The sequence below is a fragment of the Mesocricetus auratus genome, unplaced genomic scaffold (assembly GCF_017639785.1).
Source record: "Mesocricetus auratus isolate SY011 unplaced genomic scaffold, BCM_Maur_2.0 Super-Scaffold_100025, whole genome shotgun sequence".
NCBI lineage: Eukaryota > Metazoa > Chordata > Mammalia > Rodentia > Cricetidae > Mesocricetus > Mesocricetus auratus.
The window spans coordinates 11,241,026-11,267,700 of NW_024429206.1; the positions used below are offsets into that span (position 1 = coordinate 11,241,026).

At 45.7% G+C, this 26,675-nt stretch overlaps 1 long non-coding RNA gene across 1 annotated transcript; it reads left to right on the forward strand.

The window, feature by feature from the left end:
- The first annotated feature begins 1,830 nt into the window (after positions 1 to 1,830).
- LOC110342598 lies at positions 1,831 to 26,675 on the forward strand. The gene is made up of 3 exons (XR_002384720.2): positions 1,831 to 20,521; positions 24,323 to 24,830; positions 26,227 to 26,675. It is a non-coding gene; the product is annotated as an uncharacterized LOC110342598 (long non-coding RNA).

The window sequence follows — 26,675 nt, forward strand, 5'->3', positions numbered from 1 at the left end:
TATAGCCCCCTGATAAGGCTGGGCCTTCATCAATCACTAAGAAAATTCCCTACAAGCTTGCCTGTAGTCTGATCTCTCCCTCTCTGACTTTATCTTAATGTCTGACAAAACTTCCCACCTTGATTGACCCCTTTGCAACTTGACACACAAATACATCACAATTAAACTGTCCTTGTTCATCCCCCACGATATCACATTAAAAACTTAAAATCCAAACTTTACTAATTCAAACCACTGAGTCTGTCTTTAAAATAGCCAATCTTATCCAGGCGTTGGTGGCACACACCTTTAATCCCAGCACTTGGGAGGCAGAGGCAGGTGTGGATCTCTTGAGTTTGAGGCCAGCCTGGTCTATTAGAGTTCTGGGACAGCCTCCAAAACAATACAGAGAAACCATGTCTCAAAAAACCAAAAGCCAATCTTTTAAATCCAGAGTTCTTAACTTATGGGCTCCCTGTAAAATCCTAAAGAGGAAAAAATCCAGGGCACACAGTCACAACCAAATCAGAACCAAACTCGAAGTGTAAACTCAATGTCTGGGATTCACTCAGTCTTCTGTGCTCCTTAAAGGGGCTTGTATCGCTTCTCCAGCTCTGCCCTCTGCAGCACACTCCAATTGTCTTCCAGGCTCTGCCTGGGTCCATTCCACTGATGCTCCTGTTCTTGGTAGTTATGCTTTGGGTACAGGCATCTCAAATCCTGGGGTCTCTTCTGCTGCAATTTGGGTTTCTCCAATACCCTCTCAGTGTTGCTGCATGATGTCAAACATCAGCTACTCTTGCGACCTCTTCATGCCTTCAACCCAGAACTACCTGGGTGACTTAACACTACCAAGTTTGTCTGCCAGCATTGAGGTATTGAGGTACAGCCTTGGCCACTCCTGTAACACAGCCTCTGTGCTGACTCTAGGGAAACACTTGTAGAAAATTTTGCCTCTGCTGCTGTTTTTTTTTCATTCTTTATATCCTCCTCATCCACTCCATTTCTCTTCAGAAAAGGGCAGGCCCTCATATGTGGATACCAACCAGCCATGGCATAACAAGCTGCAATAAGACTAGGTGTCTGTCCAGGCTGGAGTAGGCAAGTAAGGAGTTTCACAAGAATACCAAGCTACACAACTGTAACATGTATGCACAGGGCCTAGGTCAGTCCAAACAGGCTCCCTCGTTGCTGGTTCAGTCTCTGAGCCTCTATGAGCTCAGGTTAACTGGTTCTGTAGATTTTACTTATGTCCTTGACCTCTCTGAATACTATAATCCTTCCACCGTCTTACACAAGACTTCCCAAGATGGACCTAATATTTAACTCGATCTCTCCATCTATTACTATCAGTTGCTGGATGAAGCCTCTCTGACAACCGGGCTAGAGTACCAATCTGAGTGTATCAGAATATCATTAGGGAATATGACTAGGAATTATTTCATTGACTTTTGTCATGTTTGGTTCTATTCTACATCTCTGGACTATCCTACCCCTCCCGGTCCTGGCCGCCCTCCAGGAAGTGTCAGGGGTGGACTCCCTCTGGTGTGGGTCTCAAGCTGGACCAGTCACTGGTTGGCCACTCCACAATTTCTGCACCATCTTTTACCCTAGCCTATCTTATGGGCAGGGTAAATTGCAGGTCACAGGTTTTGTGACTGGGATGGTGTCCCAATCTCACCACCCGAAGTCTTGCCTAGTTATAGGAGATGGTTCCTGCTTGGTGTCCCCCATTGCTAGAAACGTTTGCTAGGATTATTCAGATTCTGTGAAGTTTCCATCTCTCTCCTGAAATGCCTCTCAGTTCGTCATTTCTCTCAGTATTTTCTCCCCCCCCCCACACTCCCTCCTGATCCCAGCCCCACCTGCCCCCCCCCAGTTCACCCTCAGAATCTTATTTCCCCTTCCCAGGAAGACTCTCGTATCCCCCATTTAAGCCTTCCTTGCCACTTAGCCTCTGTGGGTCTGTGAATCATGGTGTGGTTTTCTTACAGCTATAATATCCACTTGTGAACACATAACCATGTTTGTCCTTCTGGGTCCCCTCACTCAGGATGACTTTATGGGTCTCATAACTGCTAATTTCTCAGCTCCAAATTTTGGCAAAATGTCTCAGTATTGATTGTCCCAGTAAGACAAAGGGCTTACTATATATAGCACTTCTGGTCTCTTGTTAACTTAGTCAACTATTAAGCCCCATCTAAAACCATAGAATTGTAACTTTAACAAATGGCCCCTATAGACTTTAAGTTTCCTCAAATTTTGCAAGTCAGGCCTTTATCTTCTGCACTGCCCTGGATGTTCTTTTCTTTAATTTTTATGTGCATTGTTTTACCTGCATGTCTATCTGTATGAGGGTACAGTTGTAGCTGCCATGTGGGTCTTGGGAATTGAACCCAGGTCCTCTGGAATAACAGCTAGTGCTCTTAACCACTTAGCCATCTCCAACCCCTATTGTCTTCCATGCTCCTAAAATAACCAATCTCATTGAGTTCTCAGCACTAAATGGCTTTTTCTAGTTCAAGGCCTCTCCAAAACATTCAGGTCTGTCATAGAAATACCATACTATCTTGGTACCAACTTAGTTAGGGTTACTATTGCTATGATTAAAAATCATGATGGAAGAATCTTGGAAGAAAAGGATTGATTGTTTCTACTTCCACATCACAGATCATCGGGGATGGAAGTCAGAGCAGGAACCTGGAGGCAGGAGCTGATGCAGAAGCTATGAAGGGTGCTTTTACTGGCTTGCTCCCCATGGCTTGCTCTTACAGAATCCAGGACCATCATCCAAGGGATGGCACCACTCAAAGGCTTGGCCCTTCCATCAATGACTAATCAAGAAAATATCCTATAGGCCTGCCTACAACCTGATCTGATGGAGGCATTTTCTCAATTGTGAATTGGCAAACCATGCACACAATTGTTGTGGACAGAGTCCTACAGACACATGAGGTAACATAGCATAGCGTCTGGGGGGTGTAGCCTTTCTGGTCACCTCCAAGGAAATGGAATAGTGGTCTATGAAGACAAGACAGCTCTTCATCAACTCAAGTATCTTCAGAGAAAGATCCCACCTGTCCTTCTGAAATAGCAGCCTGCATGTAGAGGAGTCCTGAGGGCAGTGTTGAATTGCAGCCAATGGGATGTGGCTGAGACGCATCCCCTTTAACACTACTTGGTGTCGGGTCTGAGAATCGGGCTAGCAGACTCTTCAGCAAGACCAGTGGATGGGACAGATCAGCACCTGGAACTTACCTGCCCCACGGAGTCCTAAATCGCATGTCTCTGGCAGGAGAATTTCCTTTTTAATCATGATTGTTATAAGTACAAGTGGGGTTTGAGCCAAGAGGCAGTGGCTGGCAGGTTTCCTCACACATCTAGAAGACAGGACAATAGGGCAGAAGTACCCCAGCTCTACCTGAGTCCTTTTCAATCTAAGCCAGAAAATATAGGATTGAATGTCCTATAAGGCAAGTCACCTAGACTAATTTTCAAGGATACTCACATTTGGATCAACTTGAATGTTTTGATTAATGAAGATGGTTCCTTTAGGGCCACATACAGAGGTTGTCCTATGACAGGTGCTGAAATGACTAGGAGGTTGCACTGAGCTTTCCATGACTTGTCATTCCTGTGTGGGATGACATTCAAGATGGCACAGATCCTCCATTTCAGTATTGACCTTAAACTTCCATGTTCTTGCTGACTGTCAGGAATGGAACGAATGTCACCCAATTCTCCAGGTTTTCATCCTTCAGTCATGGGTGATATTAACACTGTAATCCATAGATGGGAATAACCTGATGCTCTGCATGATAGCAGACATTCAATATGGCCATGCCTTGGAAAACAATGAACCTGTTCTCCATGGTATCACATTGCTTTAGGGTACCTTCATATGTGGCATTTGGATTGGGGTTTTTGCCTCACCTTTGTGAGAAATTGCAGTGACTAGACATTTAGGGACTCCTGTCTGGAGTCTTCTCAGATCTTTGACTTAGAGTCACACCCGGTCACTTTCTCAAGTAGGGCACATTTCCTGCATGCCTCTATCCTTCACTGGGCCTTTCTCGCATGGCATGCCTCTATCCTTCACTGGACCTTTCTCGCATGGCATGCCTCTATCCTTCACTGGGCTTTCTTTGCATGTGAGCCCCACACTTGAGTTGTCAAAGGGCTGAGCGCTGTCCCTGAACTAAACAGGACTGCTAGACTTGATTAGACATTCATCTACTCCAGTTCTGAGACTTACTTTGCGTTTCTAGCAACTTCATTATTGGTCTCCTAGCTTGACCTGCTCCACAGAAGATAGGACTTGGGGACTAATGTTTATCAGTACCTGAGCCACTGAGTAGGATACTGCATTTCTCATTATCCCTGTAACCATGGGAATTCCCATGACTCCTGGCCATTGTGCAAGACTTGTTTAAAGGCCTGTCTTTGCAGACAAGCAATTTACTGAGAGGTCCTATGAGTGTTAGCAATGACCTTCCCAATAAAATGCCTCAAAGATCCTATAAACTTCTCCATCAGTAGAGGTGATAGCAATTATTAAAGGACTGCTACCCTTTACACAAGTCAGAACTCTGCACTCCCATGAAGACTCACAGCTTATGTCTGCATTGAGGACTCCAAATACTAATGTGCACATTTAAGACCAATGTTTCTATAACCTCAGATTTGCCCCATTTGCATTGCTTGTCAGATTGTCACATAGATCAGGAGGACTTTGGCCAAGAGTCCTGCCTTCAGATGGGAAGAACACACATGAAATCTTGCAAGTGTTCGCTGGACAGTGTTGTGGGGGTAAGGCATTGAGGGTCATTGTGACTTTCTAGTTGAAGTTTTAAGTCAGTTTCTACATCAAAGTTTTGTTATACCTTGCAGTGGAGAACACTTCAGGAAGTACAGTGAGAACCACACATGTCCACTCACCGAAGATTGTCTTTTCTCTTAGATGCCAATAAAGGAAATAAACCCTCTGCCCAGAGTCGAGGGAGAAAGTGGCTAAGAGGCTAATTGTAAAGTTCATCTGGTATGAGAGACTTGGACACTGTCATGCATGTAGCAGACATTCTTACAGAGAGGACAAGGCTTCCCCATGTGGTTCTTCTTGGAACCATCACTTCTGGATTAGTGTATACCTGCCCTTGATTTCATCAACCTATACATGCAACCCTGGGCAGGGGAGCCTATGAATCCAGAATAACTAGCTTCCTGGGGGTGATGCTTCCATACTTAAAGGGGACACCTATTTCCTACTGTCATGCCTTTCTCCAACAGAGCTATGAGTGTCATGCAGAGAATGCTCTTGGCTACTTTGCCCACCCTGGTGTCAGGGATTGCAATGAACTTCTAGGTATACCACAAGAATCAAAAGAACTTGGCAACCTTCTAGAATATATCTATGGAGAATGGCAATTCGGCATTTTAGTGGACCCAGAAAATCTTATTTAAATCTTATTTGATTCAATGAGAGATATCTTGGTGCATATGAACTTGAGTGCCAGGAATTAGCAATGGTGTGGTCTGAAATGGTCTCTGGATTAACTTAGTTTTTAACTTAAAACTTACAGGTCCCAATTCACTCTCCCTCCTGTCCCCCCATTTCTCACACCATATCCCCATTGCACTCCCATCCAGAGGGTGAGGCCTCTCATGGGGATCATCAAAGTCTGTTAAATCACTTGGGACAGGACCTAAGGCCCTCCCCTCTGCATCCAGGTTGAGCCAATGTCTCCCTCCATAGGGAATGGGCTCCAAAAACCAATTCATGCACTAGTGGCAAATACTGGTTCCTCTACCAGCAGCCACCATAGGCTGCCCAAGCCCCCCAACTGACACCCAAGTTAAGGGGGGCCTAGTTCAGTCTTATGCAGGTTCCCCAGTTCTCAGTGTGGAGTTTGTGAGCTCCCACTTGGTCAGGTCAGCTTCTTTAAGCTTTTTAAGCATCCCAGAAACGAGCTACACAGAATTAGGTGTGGGTTTGTCTACAGGCCTGTGGAGCCCTTTTTCTAAGACTGACTTCTGGTCGGTCTTGTCTTGGCTCATCCACTCCTAAACCTCTACAACTAGTGAGCTGAGTACCTTCATTGCAGGATTCAAAGGTGTTGATCTCAAACCTTTTTAACTCCTGTACCATCCCCAAAGGATTCAGTCTTTGTGTCAATGCAAGGTTGAAGTTGAGCTGTCATAAGGATCAGAACTTGGCTGTTTGAGATCAAGATCCAAGAATCTGAAGGGTTAATATCAAGAAAATCCATCTTGAGTATTTCACCCCTCTACCAAATTCTTGCTGCAAAACTGTTTTCAATTCCCTCAGACCGAGTCTGACTCTGCAACCGTAAAATGCAGGTTCTGGGCCTGCTGTCTTCCTAAAGCAATCAGTTAGGAACTTTCTCCCCAGCTACAGCAATATTCACTTTCTCCCCAGCTACAGCAATATTCACATCTCAGAAGGTCAGTGCGGCCCTACCCTTGTAGAGTCCATGATGGCCAAAACTGAATGGAGATGGAATGTGTATTGAGGTGGATTTCTTCAGATGCCCACACAGGGTAACCTGATCACCTGATATGCTACTAGGAGCTCTGGTACCTGTTCCACTGGAAGAAGGAAATTTTACTAGTCTCAAGTTGAGCATCCTGCAGCTTAAGTTGTGACTCATCTGTGAGCACAGGGTTAACCTTCTGACACCTGTAAGGGTGTATCTGCTTTAACACTTGGATTTGAGGTGTAGAGGAGTAGTTCCATAATTGCCGGAATTTGTGATAGGAGTTACAATCCAAAGATGAGCAGCTCCATGGACACCCTTTCCAGTTCATCGGGACAGGGAGCTTCTAAGAATCAAGCAGTCTTGCGAACTGAGGCAACGCTTACCCTTTCAAAGGGTTATGGGCCCTTAGGTTTCAAGTTCCATCTAGATACTCTCACTGTAGAGTCCTGTGTTGAAGTTACTGCCACCAGGCAGATGAGCTCATGGCTTTCTATTTTAGACTCAGTGTTCAAGACATAGGTAGAACACAAGTAGGTAATCTTTCATACTGAGGCCTAGTTCCAAAGAGTCCCTGATCCTTTCAGGGTTATACTATCCAGCTCTCCATGCTGGAAAATGAGAATTCTGATGGGAATAGAAGCTCTACCCAGAATGTCCCTTGATCTTTCCTCGTGGCGTTGGTGGCACACGCCTTTAATCCCAGCACTTGGGAGACAGAGGCAAGAGGATCTACAGAGCAAGCGCCAGGATAGGTTCCAAAGCTACACAGAGAAACCCTGTCTTGGTGGTTTTTAAAAGATCTTTCCTACACTGACTTTTTCTAGCTCAAAGTGCCAATTCACACACCTGTTCACCAATGTTTTCACCGCATGGTTAGGTTCATCTGAACACAACTCCACTCCTAGTAACAATCTTATGAGGTACATGGCCTTAGGATTCCCAAAAGAAGTTTCCTTGACCATTTCCTTTGGCTAGTTGTCACTTCTATTCCAAGCACGAGTAGGGAAGGAAAGTTTCCCAATAAAAATGACTCTTCTAACCCCAACAAGGTGTAATAGGTGACTTGAATTCCAAGGTATAAAACACCTGGAAGCTAAAAGAACTGGACCACCTGTAATGGGTAGACTTAAAGCCAGGTTGGTACTTTCCTCTTGCCTAGATATACAACACCCCCCCACCCCTTGTAGTTGGAAACAGCTAGCAAGCATCTTCCCTATGTCACATACTGTGTGCTGGCAAGACATTTGACTCCAGCCTGACAAAGAGCAATACAGCAGCTGAACTTGATACTGTATTTGGACTTCTGCGAAACCTGGACAAAGTCCTACAGACACGTGGGGTAACGTAAGATGACCCTTTGAGGTGTGTGGCTGTCCTGGTCATCTTTAAGAAAAGTGGATTGGAGTGTGCTATGAAGTCAGAAGTCAACTCAAAGTGTCTTCACCACAAGGTCCCATCTGTCCTCTGAAATGGGGGGGGCCTTGCATGCAAGAGGCTTTGAAGGCACTGTTAAATTGAAGTTGATAACCAAAGAGGGATGACTCTGTGCCATTACTTGGTCTCAGGTCTTAAAATTAAGGAATGACAGTCCATTCAGCATCACATATGTGGATTGATGGATGATAAAAATGGGAACCTAGAACCAACCTGTCCATGGAGCCCCTTGATCATGTCTCTGGCATGAGCATTTTTTTCTTAAATCACAATTTTTCCAAGTAGAAGGAATTTGGGCAAGAGATAAGTTCCTCATCCCTCACTATCCTGAGAGAAAAGACATAGGGCATAATATACCAGATCTTCTTGAGTCCCTCTTAATTTAGCCAGAAAGCATCCACAATGTAGGATGAGTGTTCTGTAAGACAAGTCACCTGGACTATTCTTGGGGAATCTCACATTTGGATCTGGTTGAACTTATTTTGACAGCAGTCCAAGGAAAGGATGGTTCCTTCATCTAGGGCCATATTCAGAGGTGGTTCCACCACCAGAGATGCTTTTGAAAATGACCCACAGCTTTAGATGGGATTTCTCTGACTTGTCATTCCTGTGTGGGATGAGGTTGAGACCACAACAGGTGATCTTCCATTTCTGGGTGTAGCTTAAATGCAAGGTTCTTACACATTGCCACATGTCAGTTGTGTGACGAATGTCAGGATCATTCTCTTCAGACTCACCACTTGGGTATGAGAATATTCCTAATGCTGAGCATGATAGCAGCTACTCAATATGGCTGTGATCTTGTTAACACAATGAACCCATTCTCTGTGCACCTCATTGCTTTAAGGCACCTTGGGAGTGAGGCACATGAGTTGGTGGTTTGCCTCTCCTTTGTGATCAATTGCAGTCATCTCATCCCAAACTGAAGACATTCACGGTCTTCCCCTTAAAGTCTTAAATGATACAGGGTGTCACTCTAAACCAAGTATGGAACACTGCCTACGTGTTTGGCACCACTTGGCACCTTAATGGAGCCGGAGCTGAATAGCTTAGCTCTGGCCCTGAACTGGATGTAGGCTGCTGGGCTTCATTATAGACCCTTTGTCTATTACAACCCTCATTGTGAGATTTGTTTATAGCAATTTCTTCATTGGTGTTTCCTAAAGCGTGAAGACCTGCTCCTCAGAAGATAGGTCTTGGGAACTCACAAGCCTGTGCAATTGAACATACTTAAGTAGACCAGAGAATACTCTCCTGTTCAATGAAATAAGGGGTACAGACATCTTGGTGGATGGGCATGAGTGGCCCTCATTTTATCACTGGTGTGGTCTGAAATGGCCTCTGGATTAACTTTAACCATCACAGAAACCATAGCTATGCAGAAACTAGGTGTGGGCTCTTGCCCGCAGGAGTAGGGCAGTCTCTCTTTTCTAAGACACCAGCAATCAGGTCTTGTCTTGTCTGCTCCTAACCCTCAACCGCTGTGTGGAGTACTTGAATTGCAGTACTCAAAGGTGTTGCATCTCAAACCTTTTTTTCCCCCCTCTGGACTACCTCAAAGAATTCAGTCTGTCAATCCAAGGTCAAAGCTCAGCTGTTAAGGATCAGATTGGCTGGTACAGAACAAGATTCACATCTTGAGTCATTATCAACCGGATTCCATTGTGTTTAAGTGTTTGAGTATCCCTCCCTTATTTTACTACCCAGTCTCCATCTCCTGATGTTCTTGATGTTTTTTTCAATCCCTCCTAAGTAGACCCCACTTACTGAGCTGAGTCTGCAACTCTGAATATCAGGTTCTGGTCTCCTTTAGGGAAGACAAGCAGTGTCTGTGAAAGGCACTTGGGTGTCACTTGTAACCAGTATGATTGCCACCCTCACTCTGGCCTTATGGACTTCATGACATGCCCAATGGATTTTTTTTGCTGTTAGAAGCCTTTTCAGCTTTCATGTCTGAATGTTTGACTGTTCACACAAGAGATGGCTTCTGCAATGTGTGTGAAGAGATGTGTTCAAGACATAATCGCAGTGAAGTTCATGTTGAAGGACCCAATTACTAAGAATGACCCTGAGTTATCTCCTCTGGTTGCCAAACAGGATCATGAGTATCTTGACTCAAGGTATAGACCATCTTCAAGACCTTCCTCATTCTCCCTGATGAGACTAAATAGTTAACTGAATGGTCATCTCCATGATAGAGGTTCATGTGGAACCCAGGAAGTTCTTTGCAGAACTGCTAGAGGATTATAAACCGCATCTGGAGACTGCTTCTCAGTGCCCTATCTTTATAGTGGCCAAGCTAATGGATTTAGTGTACTTGTGGGACATCCTTTTAGAAATGGGGCTAATGTGGTAGACTTGGATAAGCCCATATGGACTTATGGGACTTAATTACATGGCCTTTGTGTGTAGCCTCCTGGTCACTTTTAAAGAACTAGATTCATTTAAGGAATTGGATTAGAGTGTGCTATGAAGACAAGGGCAGCTCTCAGATCAATTCATCTGGAGTGTCTACAAGATTCCAGCTATCCATCTGAAATAGGGACTTTGCATGTAGGAGAGGCTTTTGAAGCCCATGTTAAATTGTAGACATTGACCAAAGGTCTGTCACTCCTTGGTCTCATATCTGATAATCATGGGATGACATTCCATTCAGCTGCACATATACCACGATTAGTGGGTGACAGATTTGCACCTGGAACCCACCTACCCATGGAGCCCTTTGACCACATGTCTGATAGGATTACTTTTTAATCATGATTGTCCCATGGGCTTTAGGGATGGTAACTGACTTCAACTGTCATAGTCCTTGGCTCACCTATCTGGACAGGAAGGACAATAGGGCAGATGTACATCCATATCTGCTTGAGTTCTTTAAAAATTAAGCCAGAATATTAAGTAATATGGATGTCCTATAAGGCAAGCCACCTTGCCTCTTGAGGGATGCTCACATTTCTATCTTACTGAATGTCTTGACCAATGATGGATTCATGATCTAGGGACACATGCAGAGGTGCTGAAATAGCTTACAAGGAGCTTTCCATGACTTGTCATTCCTGTGATGTTTTGAGACTCAGGTGATTGATCATTTAAGTGCCCACTTTAAATTCCCATGTGCTTGTCAACAGATGTCATCTGGGTGATAAGTATGTCGGAAAACTATCCAGATTTTCCTCCTCCATTCATAGGTGGTAAAATTGTAAACCTTGTATAAGAATATTCCTGATTCTGTGCATGACAGGAGCTATTCAACACTTGTTAACATGGACCAGTTTTCTATGTATCCTGTTGGATAAGGCACTTTGGGATGTCTGATTCTTCAGTGCTCCTACCCAGTTTTTAAAGCCACACACCTATAGTGTTGGTGTCAAAGGGCTGAGTTCTGCCCTTCAACTTGGCATAGGTTCTTGGACTTGGTTATATACCCTTGTCTTATAACCTCTTCATTGTAGGGTTGACTTCTTTCCTTGAGGCCACTGGGCTTGCTTTAAAACTGAGGATGTGACACTCAGAATGGGATAGGGCTTTGGAGATTCATAAGTCTATGCTTCAGTGTAGCTAAATGACTATCTGCCTCCATACTCCTCCTGATTGCCATGAGATCCCTGTGGGTCCTGCTCCTTTGTGTAAGACATGGCCAAAAGATGGTCCTTGTGCATTCAATTTCTCAAGTTCCCTGTGACTGTTACCAAATGACACCTCCCAGGTTTCTCCGGGGTCGAGGTGAGAACTACTCAGGATCCAGACTACTTTCAATGGAATTAAATGTGAGCTGGCCTCTATAGCAGGCAAGGCAGATTTTCTTCAAAAGGCATAACCCAAACTCTGGGTATCCAGCGCATTTCATGATTCCTGAGTGAATACAACTTACCTTGATGTCCACATGTGCATTACACTTACTGGGAGCCTATGACTCGGGAATGGCCACCCTACTTGGTTCATAGCTACTCATCTTTGCTTAGAAGGACATCTTATATTTTCTACAGGGGTGTTGGTCTCTGAGGAAGAGTGGACTGTTCTGGACATAATGTCTTTATAGCTGATGTATGTAGAAGGGAGAAGATTCATGTGATGGGGTCTATAGCTGAGCCAATGGGAAAACACCCCTATCCATTTAAAGATAGAAACAGCATCATATTCTTCTGGGACATTCCCAAAGAGAATGCTGATTAGGAATTTGTATGGCACCAAAAGAATTTGTTTAGTGAGATGAGGCTGATAACGGAAGTCTCTTGGGTATTCGTGCATGAGTGGCATGCATCTGTAACATGCATGCTACATCTTGGTGACCTTAACCTGTCAGACTCAGCCATACATGAATCAGTCATGCAGAACTAGACAAGGGAGGAGGCCATTGTCTCAAGAGTGGCTGGAGCCCCTTTCCTATGAGCTGTGACTCATACCTTTTTCCTGTCTCTCCTCACCCACTCCTAACCCTCTTCACTGGGCAAGCAGATCCACCTCCATTGCATAACCCACCATTGGTCTGTTTTGAAGGCTTCAGGAGAGGTATAGGTCAGCTTTCTCCAATGACACACCTAATTCTTTGCTTCATGATTATCATTTTGGAATTTATTGGGGTATGGTTTCTGGAAGAAGGGATATCTCTAGAGAAAAGACCAAGGCATCTCCAGAGGCATGCCTCCAACTTAGAAGTTACCCAGTCCTCCAGCAGGTTAGGGCTGTGGAGAAACCAGTCCTGCCTGTCTCTCCTTAAGGCTGAGCAGAATGGAGAGTGTAAATGACTCGGACCCTGCTCCAAGTCCCGACTCAGTGTGGTCCTCTCCAGGAAGACTTGTCAAAGCATAATCTCAATCTTTTTGCATCAGGCAGGTACTTATATAGTGCTGAAAAGTTGGATGGGAGTCTAAGGATGGATTAAGGGCCAATGACATTTTGCTAGGCCGAGGTAGCTTTAGGTTGGGTAGTGCTGAGTCACTCTCATGTGTAAATTACAGACCAAAAACAGGTCACCAAGCTGGAGTCAGGCTCAGGAAATTACATTAGGTCTCGTGTCCCAACAAGAAGGGTCTTCTTTCCAGTCCTGATAATGGTCAAGAGTTGACATGATCCAGCTATGGTCTCCTGTGCTGTTACTGTGTCCTATCTGATCTGAGAGCTCAGAAAAGTGTTTTGTCTTAACTAAGAATAATCCAACCTATTAACCTGATTGTGGTGTCCTGCCAGACAAATCAATGTGAGGACTGGCTCAGAAGTGGTGGTGAGTTGAGCTTCTTGGGTGGAGGTGGATGGGTAAGGACAGATGTGATTGGATGGGTATGGAGAAGGCATTTGTGCTAGGGACCACGTGAGAGTGGTATGTATAGCTGTCGGGTTGTGGGTAGCCTGGGAGGGCCCATGTTTTTATAGGGATGGGTTGGAAATCTTGCAAGATCAACACTTAATCCCTTTCTGGTGTTCAAGTCTTTAATGATGGAGAAGCCTGGCTGGTAGAGCAATGATGGGAAGAAGGCTGACTTCCTTCAGGCTCATCTCAAAGTGGGGGTGGGGTGTCTTACAAATCAAGGGTGTTGTGTTTTACCCTTCTGGCTCTTCGGAGGGCCTGTCACCCAGCTCCCAAATAAGAGGCTTATATGAATGCTCGGACTTGGCTTGTTTTCTAACCAGATTTCCTGAGTTAGCCCATCTACTTTTGCTTCTGGGCTTTTACATACCTTTCTTTCCTTCTTCCTGTGTGGCTTGCTGTGTAGCAGGTTGGTTGGCCCCTGATGACCTCTCCCTAGATCTCTTCCCAGGTTCCTCCTAATTCTCTCTGCCTGCTCACCCCGCCTTTCCTTTCTCCTGCCTAACTATTGCCATTTAGCTCTTTATCAGACCAATCGGGTGTTTTAGGCAAAGTAACACAGCTTCAGAGTTAAACATGCAACAACACATCTTTGCATCATTTAAACAAATTCTACAACATGAAAGAATGTAACACAAACTAATCTACAACACAAGGATTTCCCCTTGCTTCCCAAATCTGAAGCTGTCAGCAGGTCATGGACAGAAACAACTTAAGCCAACTGGCTTCACATCTTTCTGGCCATCAACAGGGAGAGGACAGATGAATGGGACTTTGGAAAGAGTGCCCCAACATTCCTGTAAGCTTCCATTGTCCAAACTTCTGGTAGTTAGCAGATCTGTCTTTTGTTCTCCATACTAAGTTCAGACAGATAAGGCCTGGCCAGAAAGGAGGTCTGACTTCAGCTGCTGTCCTCGCCCTTGGCCACCTCTCCACCTATCTTTCACACTGTCACGATGGGGAGCTTGTCCTTCTGTACATGATTCTCTTTTTGGTTAATAAAACACTGTTCATCCAATGAGGCAGGAAGATAGGTGGGTCTAGGAGACAAGGATAACTCTGGGAGAGGTAGAGAGGGCCCACCAGAACAGTCACCATGTAGGCTGCCAAAGGAGTAACGGGTTTGGACTCTTCTCTGGAAAGACCACGTGGAAATTAATAGGAATGGGCTAGGTTAATTAAGACAGATGACGGGTGGCTTGGGCTTATTAGCTAACAGCTTTATAATACAGCATCTGTTTCTTTGGGGCTGAAGTGGAGGCAGGAAGTAGCCGGGACAAAGAACCTCATTACACTGTCAGGCTAGGCTAATCCAGGTAAAGAACAAAGTGTTGGGCAGATAATCCAGCCTCTTCATTGGCTTCTTGTGGGGTTGGCCTGTATTCTCAAAACACTGATAATTCTGTGAAGGTGTTCTCTCGGGTATTCTGCCAGGGGTGATGTGTAGAGAGATGGGGTTTCCCCACAAGGATCCTGAGCTTGCTGCTTAAGGAACTGAGAACCTATGTGGAAGGCTACTAGGTCCTGCTTTGGGTTAAGGTAGAATGAGATCCTTGTTCTCACTAAAATGACATTGGAAATCCTCAGGCAATGAACGTTCTAGACTATCCCTATGAAGCCACTGGGCATCTGCCTTTTTCCTGTGACTTTGCTGATTCAGTGTCTGCTCTGAGTACATGCCAGTGACCAACTGTCTGGCATTTTTCCCGGTTTGATATTACCCTCCTAGTGATTGTATGAATTCACTGGTGTTAGAGCTTGCACCCCTTCTACTTGCATTCCCCACCTTCTGACTTTTAAAACCCTCACCTGTTTGAGCTCAACCTCAAAAGCGCACAGTTCATTAAGAAAGGGCCAACTTTCCTGTTAGCTGCTCTTGAAGGAAAGCTAAAATTCTCCACTAAAAGGAAATTTTCCTGTCTTCACATGACTTGATCACAAACATTGACACATTCATGGGACAGGAATGCTATGATGGGAGTGACTACTTCTCAGGCATCTAGTTTCTAACCTTTGATACTCAGAATGACACTATTCCTGAAATGTCTGGCTGAGGCATATTCAGGGGACCCTGGAAGAATTGAGGACATCTCCTGAGGTTCTCTAGTACCCAGATAACCAAGATCAAACATACAGTAGCCTTAGAGTAAGGACAGTTTTGAACTCTGCCCTTAAGTCAAGATGAATCAGAGCCATCTCTGTGGGTCCCAACAAGTGGGTAGGTAGGACCCTCTACACAGTGAGTATACCATTGTTCTCAGTTGTGTTCATACTGTATTTGTCTGGTGTTCTTGTCCAAGCAGATATCTGACCGCTGAGATGCCTGGTACACTGGGGAATTTGAACTCTGACCCAGACTCAAACTCTCGGGTTCCCATGGACTCCCCTCTTCCTGAGATCCCCATTTTCCACGGGGTGGAGCAAAAACCAAGACCCATGACAGACATTAAATTTGAGACTTCAATGTTCTGAAGTCATGTGATTATAGGTTTTATCAGAATGAGCCATGAGACAAGGCTGGATTGAATTGTCCTGTGTGGTGTTCTATTTCCGTGTGTTTTTTTTAACCAGTTCTTGGTGTGTCCCTAGAGACAGCTGGCCAATAGTGAGGCTGGGCAAGCTCCCCATGGAAGAAATCCAGAAGGGGGTGGCTTTCTTCCATCTTGATCAACTGATAATGGACAAAACCTTGGCTCTACATGTCCTTGTTTTTTGAAGGTCTGCACTAAGGACTGTTTCTCATTAGGAGGTACAATCTAGGAGTGCCTTTCTCTAATTGTTAGGCACTCAAAGAGATGCTTGGGCAAATAACGGTCAGCTTGCCAAGTTAGAAGGAACCAGCCAGTAGACACAACCTAAGACTTGGATACATATCTGCCCTGAACAAATATTGAAGAGTTCATTCTTTTGTCCTAGCTTGTTTCTGTCATGACAAAACATTGACTAAAATTGGTGGGGAGGGAAGGGTTTCATAGTACAAGCCACAGGAGGGAATCGGCAGAAACCATCAGTCTGGCTTTCTTGCATCAATCAAGAAAATACCTCACAGCCAACCTGATAGAAGTGATGTCTCCATGAGGGTCCCCTCTCTGCGCTGTCAGGCTGACAATCAAGACTAACCATCACATGGCTTTGAGCTGGAGTCAGTTCGCCTTAGACAAATGAATAAAACATGGATTAAACTCATAGCAGGAAACTATTGCTTGAAGACCTTTGGCATGACATAGTAGCCAGGTAGCTTCAGAGCTCTGCTTATCTAAGTTTTCCTTACAAGAAGGAAAAACATTTAAAAGAACCGAAAGTTTGCTTATTTCCATGGTGAGAAACCATTGAGCTTGTTCTGAACTTTTGAAGTGTGCCAACTATAGTAGATGGTCGGTCTGTCTTTGAGGGGGGGACAAAAGGCACATTGTAGTGAAGTGTCCTAAATCCTCAACAGATCACAGCTCTTAAACTAAGATGGAAGCCTGAGTCTGGGCATCTCAATCTTGTTTCCTTGCGATGTATTGGATCCTTTGCCGCTGAAGCAAGCCTACTGCTGCATCAGTGAATTTAAAACTGGGAAAAGATGCCAGATCAGGTGTATAGCCTTTGTATAGCCTTTAGGCGTCAATGACAAGATGGTTGGTTAGAGAAAGCTCCTCACCCTACTACCAAGAAAGTCAGAAAATCTGCATATGGCGAAGGATCGTTGACAATATCCTTCCCCCTTTTTTTAACATGCTTTTCTGGCTTATCGTGTATAACTTGAATTCAGCATGAATTTCTCTTTTAAAGGTCTCTGAAATAGAATTTTCAATGTATACAAAAGTAAAATAGACTTAAGAGGAACTTGTGAAACTTTAATTGATCAAGAACAATGCCTTAAAGATCCTGCTATTTGACAGCTGCTAATGTTTCAGTCTGTTCGCAGCATAGAGCAGAACAAACCATTTTTCTGTGTTCTATGCTTTTAATCAGGAGTTGTGCTATAGTTTGTCACACTGTCCTAGAATCTGTCTCTTCACCATGGTTCTTTTCAACATCTGATTATTTAAAACATGGTCTATACTTAAAGCCGTAGGGCTTAAACAGGGTGAAAATGGGGCTTATACATAGGAACCAGGAGCTGCTTTCTCACTTCAGTGATGTGGAAGATTACTGTTTAAATCCATGCTCTCAGGGGAGCTCAGTAAAGGCTAGACAACATTGATGCATGTTTAGGCAACAACCCATGGACTGACACTAATAAACAACTGATGTCAAATCTACCTGGTTGCTAATGATAGGTCCAGGCTGAAGAAACTTGTACTCCCCAGCATCTTGAAATTGGCCCAAATGGCCGCAAGTGCTTGAGTCACCAAGCCATCGTAGAAGATGGAGATGGTGCCTTCCATGTTATGGGAAGAGGGCCATGGGAATCTGTTTAGGGGACCCAGGGAGCTGTCCCAACACCTTCAGAATTCTATCTGCCTCTTGCACACTGGTATAGACACTTGTTTGTCCAAATAACTGAATAGTGAGTTTCCCAATGTGAACCTTGCTGTCGCCGCCCCCTCCTCCCAACCCACTCAACTCAATAGCTCTCTTGAACCTCACTGACTTCCATTTGCCACCATGGTCTTTAAGCCATCATGACAGCTTGCCAACGCCACCATGGTCCTCCTGAGCTTCACTCCTCTCCACGGACCACCAGTAGTGCCTGTGAGGTAACTAGTGTCTTAAATTCTAACTCCAACCCCAAGTATTGACCAGCATGATCCAGTGGCACAAAAGAATAAACCAGAATAACTTAGTCAAGCCCTGATGTTGTGTACATGCAAATGGCCATTCGCTCCCCCACACGAGCAATGCCATTGTGCATTTGGTCTTCATTGCCCAAATGAGTTTATCCTAGGTTGAGCCAGAAGGATCAAGCTGAGAATAAGTCACAATGGTGGCCCCAGTCTATCTCCCTATTGTTGGGAGCATAGCATGAAGGATATCCACCTCTGGATATCCAGAAAAACCAGGAATGGTTAAAGTAGTACAGGTAGTGAATCTCTAGAACCCACCTTGGAGGAAATGACATATACCGGCAATTAAGTTTCAATGTAACAATTTCCAGGGCCTGAAGCATGATTACATCAGAACCCTCTCTTCAAATACATTAGGGATAAACAGCCTGATTCAGGTTGAAGTCAATCCATTATCTCTTCACATGGTCTGCGTCCCTGAATGATACCTGCAGGGACCACCTCACCCTATGATTTTGTAGGGGAGGTGTGGCAAATGGAGGTGTGCCATTACCTTGTCTCCATTCAGAACACAGAAAGAGCCTGTCATGTCAGGTACCCACAGAACCTTGTATATCCATCTTCGAATATCAATCTGTCCACATGCACAGTCAAATCAAAACACATCAGAAACCATAATTAAGCAAAAGACCAGTAAGATGTTTCTTAAATGCCCAATATCGGACAAATCTCCAAAGATACCTTTCAGTATGTCTTGGTGTTCGCCATCTGCTGCAAGCCATGGAGCCTGCCTTTAATGGGACATGTATACCCAGAAAAGACTTCTTTGGAGAAAACTAATTTTCTTTTACAAGCAGTTGTCAGCTAGGGATGAGAGCTTGTGGTCACTTGCCCCTCAACACTGGGACTCCATCTGACTTGAACCTGTACAGACCCTGTGAATGCTGCCACAGTCTTAGTTCATATGCTGTGTCTGGAAGACACTGCCTCCTTGTTTATCCATCCTGGATGGATCTTACTTGCATTATCCTCCTCAACATAGTCTGAGGCCTGAGTGTTCCAAGGACTCCTCGCCAGAGGAAATCTTGACACAGCTTACTAGGTTGTACTCTTAAGATTTTTCTAAAAGTTTCTCTTAGAAAACGTTCCAAACTTGCATTCATTTGGCTTGACTTGAGGTCACCACACTTAATGGAGTTTTTAACATTTTTTCCTTTATTTTATAGACTGACCAGTTTATCCTATTTCCTTCCTGCTACTCCTGTCTACACACTTCCCCATCCGCTCACTCCATTCAGAAGGGGGCAGCCTTCCATGAGCTTGAACACATCAAGTTGGGTAGGACAAAGCTCCTCCCTCTGTATTAAAGGATGAGCAAGGTAACCCAGCATGGGGAACAGGTTCCCAAAAGCCAGCTAAATGCCAGGGATGGGTCCTGATCTCACTGCTAGGAGCCTTACAGACTAAGCAAATGCAGAGGGCTTAGGGAGCTTACGTGGGACTGACCTATGTTGGCCCAGAGTCCATGTGCTCCCACGAGCTCAGGTCAGCTGTCTGTGGGTTCCTCAGTAACTGACCTTGACCACCACTGGCTCATACAATCCCTCCTCCCTTTCTTCAGAAAGCCTCCCAGAACTTGGCCCAGTGTCTGGCTATGAATCTCTATCTGCTTCCACTACTGGATAAGGGCTCTAACAATTAAGGCAGACAGCAATCTAATTACAGTAGATGGCTAGTTCAGGCACCCCTCTCCACTTTTGCCAGTCTTGTCAGGGGTCATCCTTGTGAATTTCTGGGAGTTTCCATGGCACCAGGTTTCTCCCTAACCCAAAATACCCCCCCATCAAGATGTATTTCCCCGCCCTGCTTCATCCTGCCCCGAACAGCCTCCTGCACCCAACCCACCAAACCTGCTCCCTCAAGTTCCCCCTCCCCCCTCCAACTTGGGCTTTTGCTTGCACACAGAGGTAAGTGAAGGTAGCATGATGCTTGGGTCCCATCCACTGGCTGGAAGGGATTCCAGGCTCTACCTATGGCTTCTACTTATGGTTTGTGGAAACCAAGCCAAGGTCAGTTTAAATCATCCTCTGCCGTCTCCAGTGTAGAGTACCCAGGTACTAGCAAGCAGCTGCAAATAAGACACTGAAAATGGGAGCTGCAGGTACATAGGAGGTATAATAGTTGAGAGCCCATAGGACTACTTCTGTTCAAGGCCTTAGCTGAAGTCAGCTTGTATGGGAAAGATACAAGAAATATATGGGACATGATAATCTAGATGTACTGGCTTGGCTTTATGTGCCAACTTTTGACACAAGCTAGAGTCATCAGGGAGGAAGGAAGCCTCAGTTCAGAAAATACAGCCAGATCTCCTGGAGGCAAGGCATTTTTCTCAATTAGTGATCAATGGAAAAAGGCCTAGTCCGTGGTGGGTGGTGTCATCCCTGGGCTGCTGGTCCTGGGTTCTACATAAGAGCAAGCTGAGCAAGCCAATGAGCAGCACCCCCTCCATGAACTCTGCATCAGCTCCTGCCTCCAGGATCCCAGCCCTGCTTCAGTCCCTGTGCCTTCAATAATGAACTGATCTGGAAGAGGTAAGGCAAACCCTTTCCTCCCCAACTTTTTGGCCATGTTTTCTTTCACAGCAATAGAAACCCTAAGCCAAGATACTAGGTCACCTAGGAATCTGCAGAAGTGACAGATGGGCTTCAAGGAGTCTTGGGCTGCCCGGCAGGGAGCTCTGCACAGCTTGTTTCCTCCCAGAAGTCAGGGTCTCTGCCTATGTTGGCCTTGCTCTGTCTTAGTGTTTTATCAAAAATAGTAACCCTATGACCAAAGCAACTTGATGATAAAGGGTTTATTTGTCTTCCATATCACAGCTGGTCGTTGAAGGGAAGTCAGGACAGGAACTCAAACAGGGGGACAGGTTTCTGGAGGCTAGAGCTGATAGAGGTCATGGAGAGTGCTGCTTATTGGCTTGCTCAGATGCTGTCTTATAGACCCCAGGACCACCAGCCCAGGGATGGCTCCATCTACAGTGAGCTGGGCCGTCCTTTATCAATCACTAAGAAAATGCAGCCCCTCTGGAAATATTGGCGGTTCCTTAGAACTGGAAAATTACCTTGGGGGGGAGCTCATGGACTCCCCCAGACTGATAACTGGGAAACAAGTCGGTGAAGAGGCCTGGGAAATCTATGGTGCCTCTGGTAGTGAGGGGATCCGCATTTATCCCTAGCACACGAATGGACTTTAGGAGTCCATTCCACATAGAGGGATACTTTCAGCCTAGACACACGGGGTGGGGGGGAGAGAAATACTAGATGAATGGAGTTGGAGGTGCCGGGGGGGAATAGGATGGGGGCAATGTGGAAGCCTAGTGCAGTAGAAACTTCCCTGGAATCTGAGGATGTGACCCTACTGAAGTCTAGTAATAGGGGATATGGAGCCTGAAGACAAGGCTTCCAGTAGTGAGTGGGACTTCAAACCCCAGCCCCAACTCTAGCTACAATTCTCCCTGCCTACAAGCGCTGCTGAGGGTAATGGTGGGTGTAGGACCTGTGGGAGTGGCCAACCAAAGACTGGTCCAGCTTGAGGCCCATTCCTGACACTGCCTAGAGCACCAGGACCCTACAGGCTGGATTGCCCAGAGACCTAGGGTAGAACCAAATGACTGGCCAAAATAAGTGAATGAAATGATTCCTAATCTTATACTCAGACTTTGAGCCTAGCTCAATTGTCATAGAGGCTTCATCCAGCAATTGATGGGAGCCGATGCAGAGAGATCCACGGCCAAACACTAGGTGGAGCTTGGGGAACCCTGCAATACCAATGGGGGGGGGGGAGGAAAGAATCATAGGAGCCAGAGGCATAGAGGACACCAGAACACCCTGATGGGGAATGTTCTTTGTATTTTATTTGTCTTATTGGTTGAAGAATAAAACATTAACTGGCCAGGTGGGATGATAGGACTAGGAGACAAGGATTCTGGGAAGTATAGGCAGAGAGGAGTTGCCATGTGATCCCAGAAAGTGACATATCTAGGTAGAAACTGCCACTAGCTAACAGACAGGCAGGAAGTGATATATAGTTGGGAAGAATCGGAATATAAACAGGAACAAGGAATTGCTCTTCTCCAGAGATGCTGAGCAGTCAGGCTGTAGCAGGCAAAGGAGTTGCAGGTCCGGCTTTCTCCAGTAAGACAAGGCCACGTGGAAATAATAGATTTATTAGAAATGGGTTAATTAGGGATAAGAGACCTTAGCCAAAGGCTAACAGCCTTTATTACTAATACAGCATCTATGTTTGGGGCAGAGAAGGGTTGGCAGGACCTGCAGGGACAGAAAACTCACATTACACCACCCACAGAATCAACTAAGCAGGACCCATAGGGCCTCAGAGACTGAAGTGACAATGACACACCCTCTGTGGGTCTGATAGGGCTTCTGAACATATGCTATGGTTGTGTAGCTTGGTGCTCTTGAGCTCCTAACAGGAGAGTGGGAGGTTGTCTCTTGTCTGCTTTTGTGGGACCGTCTTCATCCTAAGGGGTTGCCTCATCCAGTCTTGACATGCCGTTTGTGCCAAGCCTTATTGTAACTTGTTAATGCTGTGTTCAGTTTGTTTCCCTGGGAGGCCCACTCTTTCTGGAACTGAAACTGAGGAGTGGTTCCAGTGGGGGAAGGAGTGGTGCTGGGAGGAGGGATGGACTGTAAGGAGGGAAAACTGTGGCTGGGAGCAGTGGGAGAAAGGTTCTACAAGCTTGACCTTGTGTAGGTAACTTCTCCATTGAGGCTCCCTCTTGGATGCCTCTAGCATTTGTTGGCATAAAATTGGCTAGCACATGGTCTCTGAACAAATGCAGTTCAAATATCTGTTATACATGGTGATGGATTGCATACCCCACTTCCTGATAGAAATCCTTATTGGATGGATAGAATTCTTGCATCTCTGACCTGACCCAGACTTGGAAGGGCTAAAATTCTTGAGTTAGTCTTGAGGACAATGCAGAAGGTAGTGGGACAAGGGAGGATATAGTGAAATCCAGGCCAGCCAGGACTTTGACCCCGTCTTAGGTCTGTATGGTAGACACTCCTGGAGATGGTCAAGGTGAAAGTCACCCTTAACCCTGAACCCTAGGAGAGATCTAACCAAGCTTTCTATTGTGTGACATTTTCAAAACACTGATCTGAAATGTTGAACATGCTTAAAGATGAATAAGTCCTTTTCGGTGACTGTTTCATCCTGGGACAGAAACGGCTGGTCCTGAACATGAGAATCCCATGAGGGAAATTGGGGCTTCCTTGAGTATAAACATGGCCAGGTTATGTCAACACAGGAAATGCAGATTGCTGTTTTGGTAAACAACTTTCCATAGTAACATCTTCCTCCTTGTAGCCAATGTGCTTTCTCCTGTAAGCACAGGGTGTGGGGACCAAGCCAGAGGATGACCCATCTGGAAGCATGGTCACTTTTTGGATCAATGAACTCACTTCCTGAGGCCATTGCAACCACCTATGAAGCTCTTGTCAAACTTAAGACTGTTTTAAGTTCATGACCCCATAAACTATGCCATCCTGAAAGAGTAACATTCATGTGTACCCCCCAAAAAACAAAACCAAAAAGCTATGCACCTTATTTTCATGTCTAAAAGACTAGAAGTTGAGCCATGAATGACCAGCTTGGATAGAGAGGACCACCAAAGCTACATAATGTTGGAGCAAGAACAAATTTAGGGGTATTAAGGTTTGAGCCCAGAGCACAATTTTTTTAAATCCTAAGTTGGCCATGATAGTTGGAAGTTTCAAAAACTCTATCCATCCCCAAGACAGTTGTCTTCACTAGGAAAGGGAAGATAAACCTACACATAACTTGGATGTGGTAGCCACTGATGCCTGCAACTCTAGCACTTGGAGTTCAAGTCTCTGCTGCCTGGTAAGCCCCTGTCTCAAATGAACAAACCTTGTTCATTAAAAAGTGAAATGAAAAGCAAAATGTGTTCCAAATCCATGAAAAATTAAATGAACCAAACCCTAACCCTAGTTGACTAAGTATGTGCATATCCTGGTCCACTGCATATGAGGTCATCTTGTTTACCTCTAGTTGGCAGCATGAACCTTGGAAGAGTGGGACCTAAAAATGAGGCTGACCAAAGTCTCATGCAATAGACAACTCCATTCAGAGCATCAGATGATCTTAGGCAGGCTCCCTGTGCTGTCCAAGAAAACTTGCTTAGTTGTGAGCCTCGAAGGAAGTCCTTACACAGGGCTGCAAGCTCCTGCTTTGAATTCCTGCCTTTGCTTTTCTTCATGAACTGTCTGTAACCTTGCGAGCCCAATAGACCCTTTCCTTTAAAGTTGCTTTTGTAATCTCCGTATTTATCACTTTTTCTCTCCCAGGGTAAGGTGACTTAACAGTGGAAAGCAGAAGGACACAAGAATTTCTCGGCTTCTGCCCCAGATAGATGAGCTTGTCTTTTCTCCCACCCACCTACCCAGCAACGCCTCCTGCTTAAGTCTCTTTCAAGAAGACAGCGACCCTCCCACCTGCTGCATGAGGGCCGGAGCATCTGTCATGAGGTTCTTGACCCAGCCTCCTCTGTTTCCCAGATACCCAACTCGGGTCTCAATCCACTACATCTGTTGGTGAGGTCATAAATCAGAGGCGGCTGCAGCCCAGGGTCAGGTCTGGTCAGCTTGCTGATGGAATTAGAGTAACGAATGGAGAATGGGTGTTTATATTAGCTTTGGCTCTGAGTCCAAAAAGGAAGAATGCTGGCATTCAAAGACTTGATCGACTTCAGCACCAACACATCCTGGGTCAGCAATTAAAGCCTAAAGATCCTTCAGGAGGACCTCCCTGGAACTGTGTGGGTCGCCTGAGCAGCCCTGCCTTCATGTGTGGAAGGTAGGTGCTGAACTGGGTACGTGACCTGCAACTGGACATGTTGGATGCATCTTGGTACCCACTCCCTTGGTAGGCACTCCATAGTGCCAAGGCCCCTTCTGTAAAGCACTGGCAATGCTGACCCTTGAGAAATGCATCTGCCCCTGTTTGCATTTGCTGCTGCTGAGTCATCATGCAAGTCATTGCTGAGTGCTTTTCAGGGTGTGGGTGAGTGGTGCCAGGGGTCTGATAATGGTGGTTGAGTCCGGGCAAGGGGACAATGCTCAAGCCTGTAACCCAGGTCAGAAGGTTTCCACACACCTCACATGGGTGTTGTAGAGCAAAGGAGGCGATTACCAAGTGGTGGTGTAGCGAGTGGAATGGCCAGGCTGGCTAAGGTCTTGGTGACAGCTAGATAGCTGTCTGCAGCTGAACAAGGAGGGAAAGGCTTGTGGCTTCAGTCAGATCTGGAGACCTAGAAAGGCAAGTGGGGGGGAGGGCGCTTCCTGGAGGAGGTGGCCTCTGAGTTGAGGAATAATCACTCATCAGACCTTGCTGAGGTGAACTCTTGGAGTCAGGAGGAAGTGTTCAAATGCGAGGTGTCTAGGATGTGTACCCAAGTGAGATTGGGTCCCAAGCTCGGGTTCTTTCTCTGCATTCCAATGTATCACTATAGGTCCCTTGATGCCCCAAGTAGACATCCTGGGGACAGCAGAGTAGCCTTGCTTTCCATCTCCGGCTGGGTCCAGGCCAGATGGAATGACTTAGGGACCACGTGTTGACCTCGCCTACTTCCCCAGCAGAGGCCCCTCCTCGAGGTCACTCCTCCTCGGCTCCCCTTGAAGTCACACCTTTCCCGGCAGGATTTTCCTTTATTGCAGCCTCTCCTGCTCTGATTGTTCTCAGAACCAAGCCTTTTGATGGTTTTTATTGTCCCTAAACTCACACCAGGCTCCAATAACTTCAGAGCAGGTAGAAAGGCAGGAGTGGGGAGGACTGAGGAGAGAGCAGCCCTGGGATCAAGGCAGGAGCCTGCAACTTCTAAATCTAAGGGACCAGACTTGGTTCTAAAGGCTTCCAGGTGTGTTTGGGTGAAGTGGGGGGGGCGGCATCCTTCAATCTCTGGCTCAGGACATCCGGGCTAAGTGGATGAAGGCGGCCCCCACTTCCAAGTGCCCCCAAGCCCACCTGCTTCAGTTGCATGGAAATGGTTGGTCCAGAGTTCAGCATATTCCTGTCTGGGTCTGTGTGACTTCTAAGATGCCCATTGATAAGGCTTTATATTGGTTCTGTACACAGCAACTCATCCTGAGACTGGTTAGGCCAATTTATTGGCTGTCTGCTTCCCAAAGACCTTAACCTATGAGAACATTTCCTCACCTCCTGTCTCATGTCTCTGCCCTCTCCTGCTCCCTAGGATGGCTCACAGTTGAGTAGCTACCACAGAGGGGACCTCCATGAGCGCCAGGGATTTATCCTGCCGGGAGCTTTCATGTGTCTCCCCAGAAGATGGGCTATCACCCAAGGACATGAAGATAGTCTTCACCCCTTGTGTGTCTTGGAGAATGCTGCAGAGGTGTTAACTCAGTGGTTAAGAGTACCTGCTGCTCTTGGCAGAAGTCCTGGATTTGGTTCCCAGCACCCATGACATGTAGCTTAGTCACCTGTAACTCCAGTTCCTGGGATCCAATGCCTCCCTCACCTCTAAATCGTGTATGCACACACATGTGCAGTGCACTCAAACATTTAGATGGTTCCAAGAAATCTTAGAGGGGTAGGCTGTTCTCCAGCTATGAAACGAGGCTCTTGAATGACTCAAACTTAATTTTGAAAATCCAAGATTAGAATAATTTGTTTACAACTCTA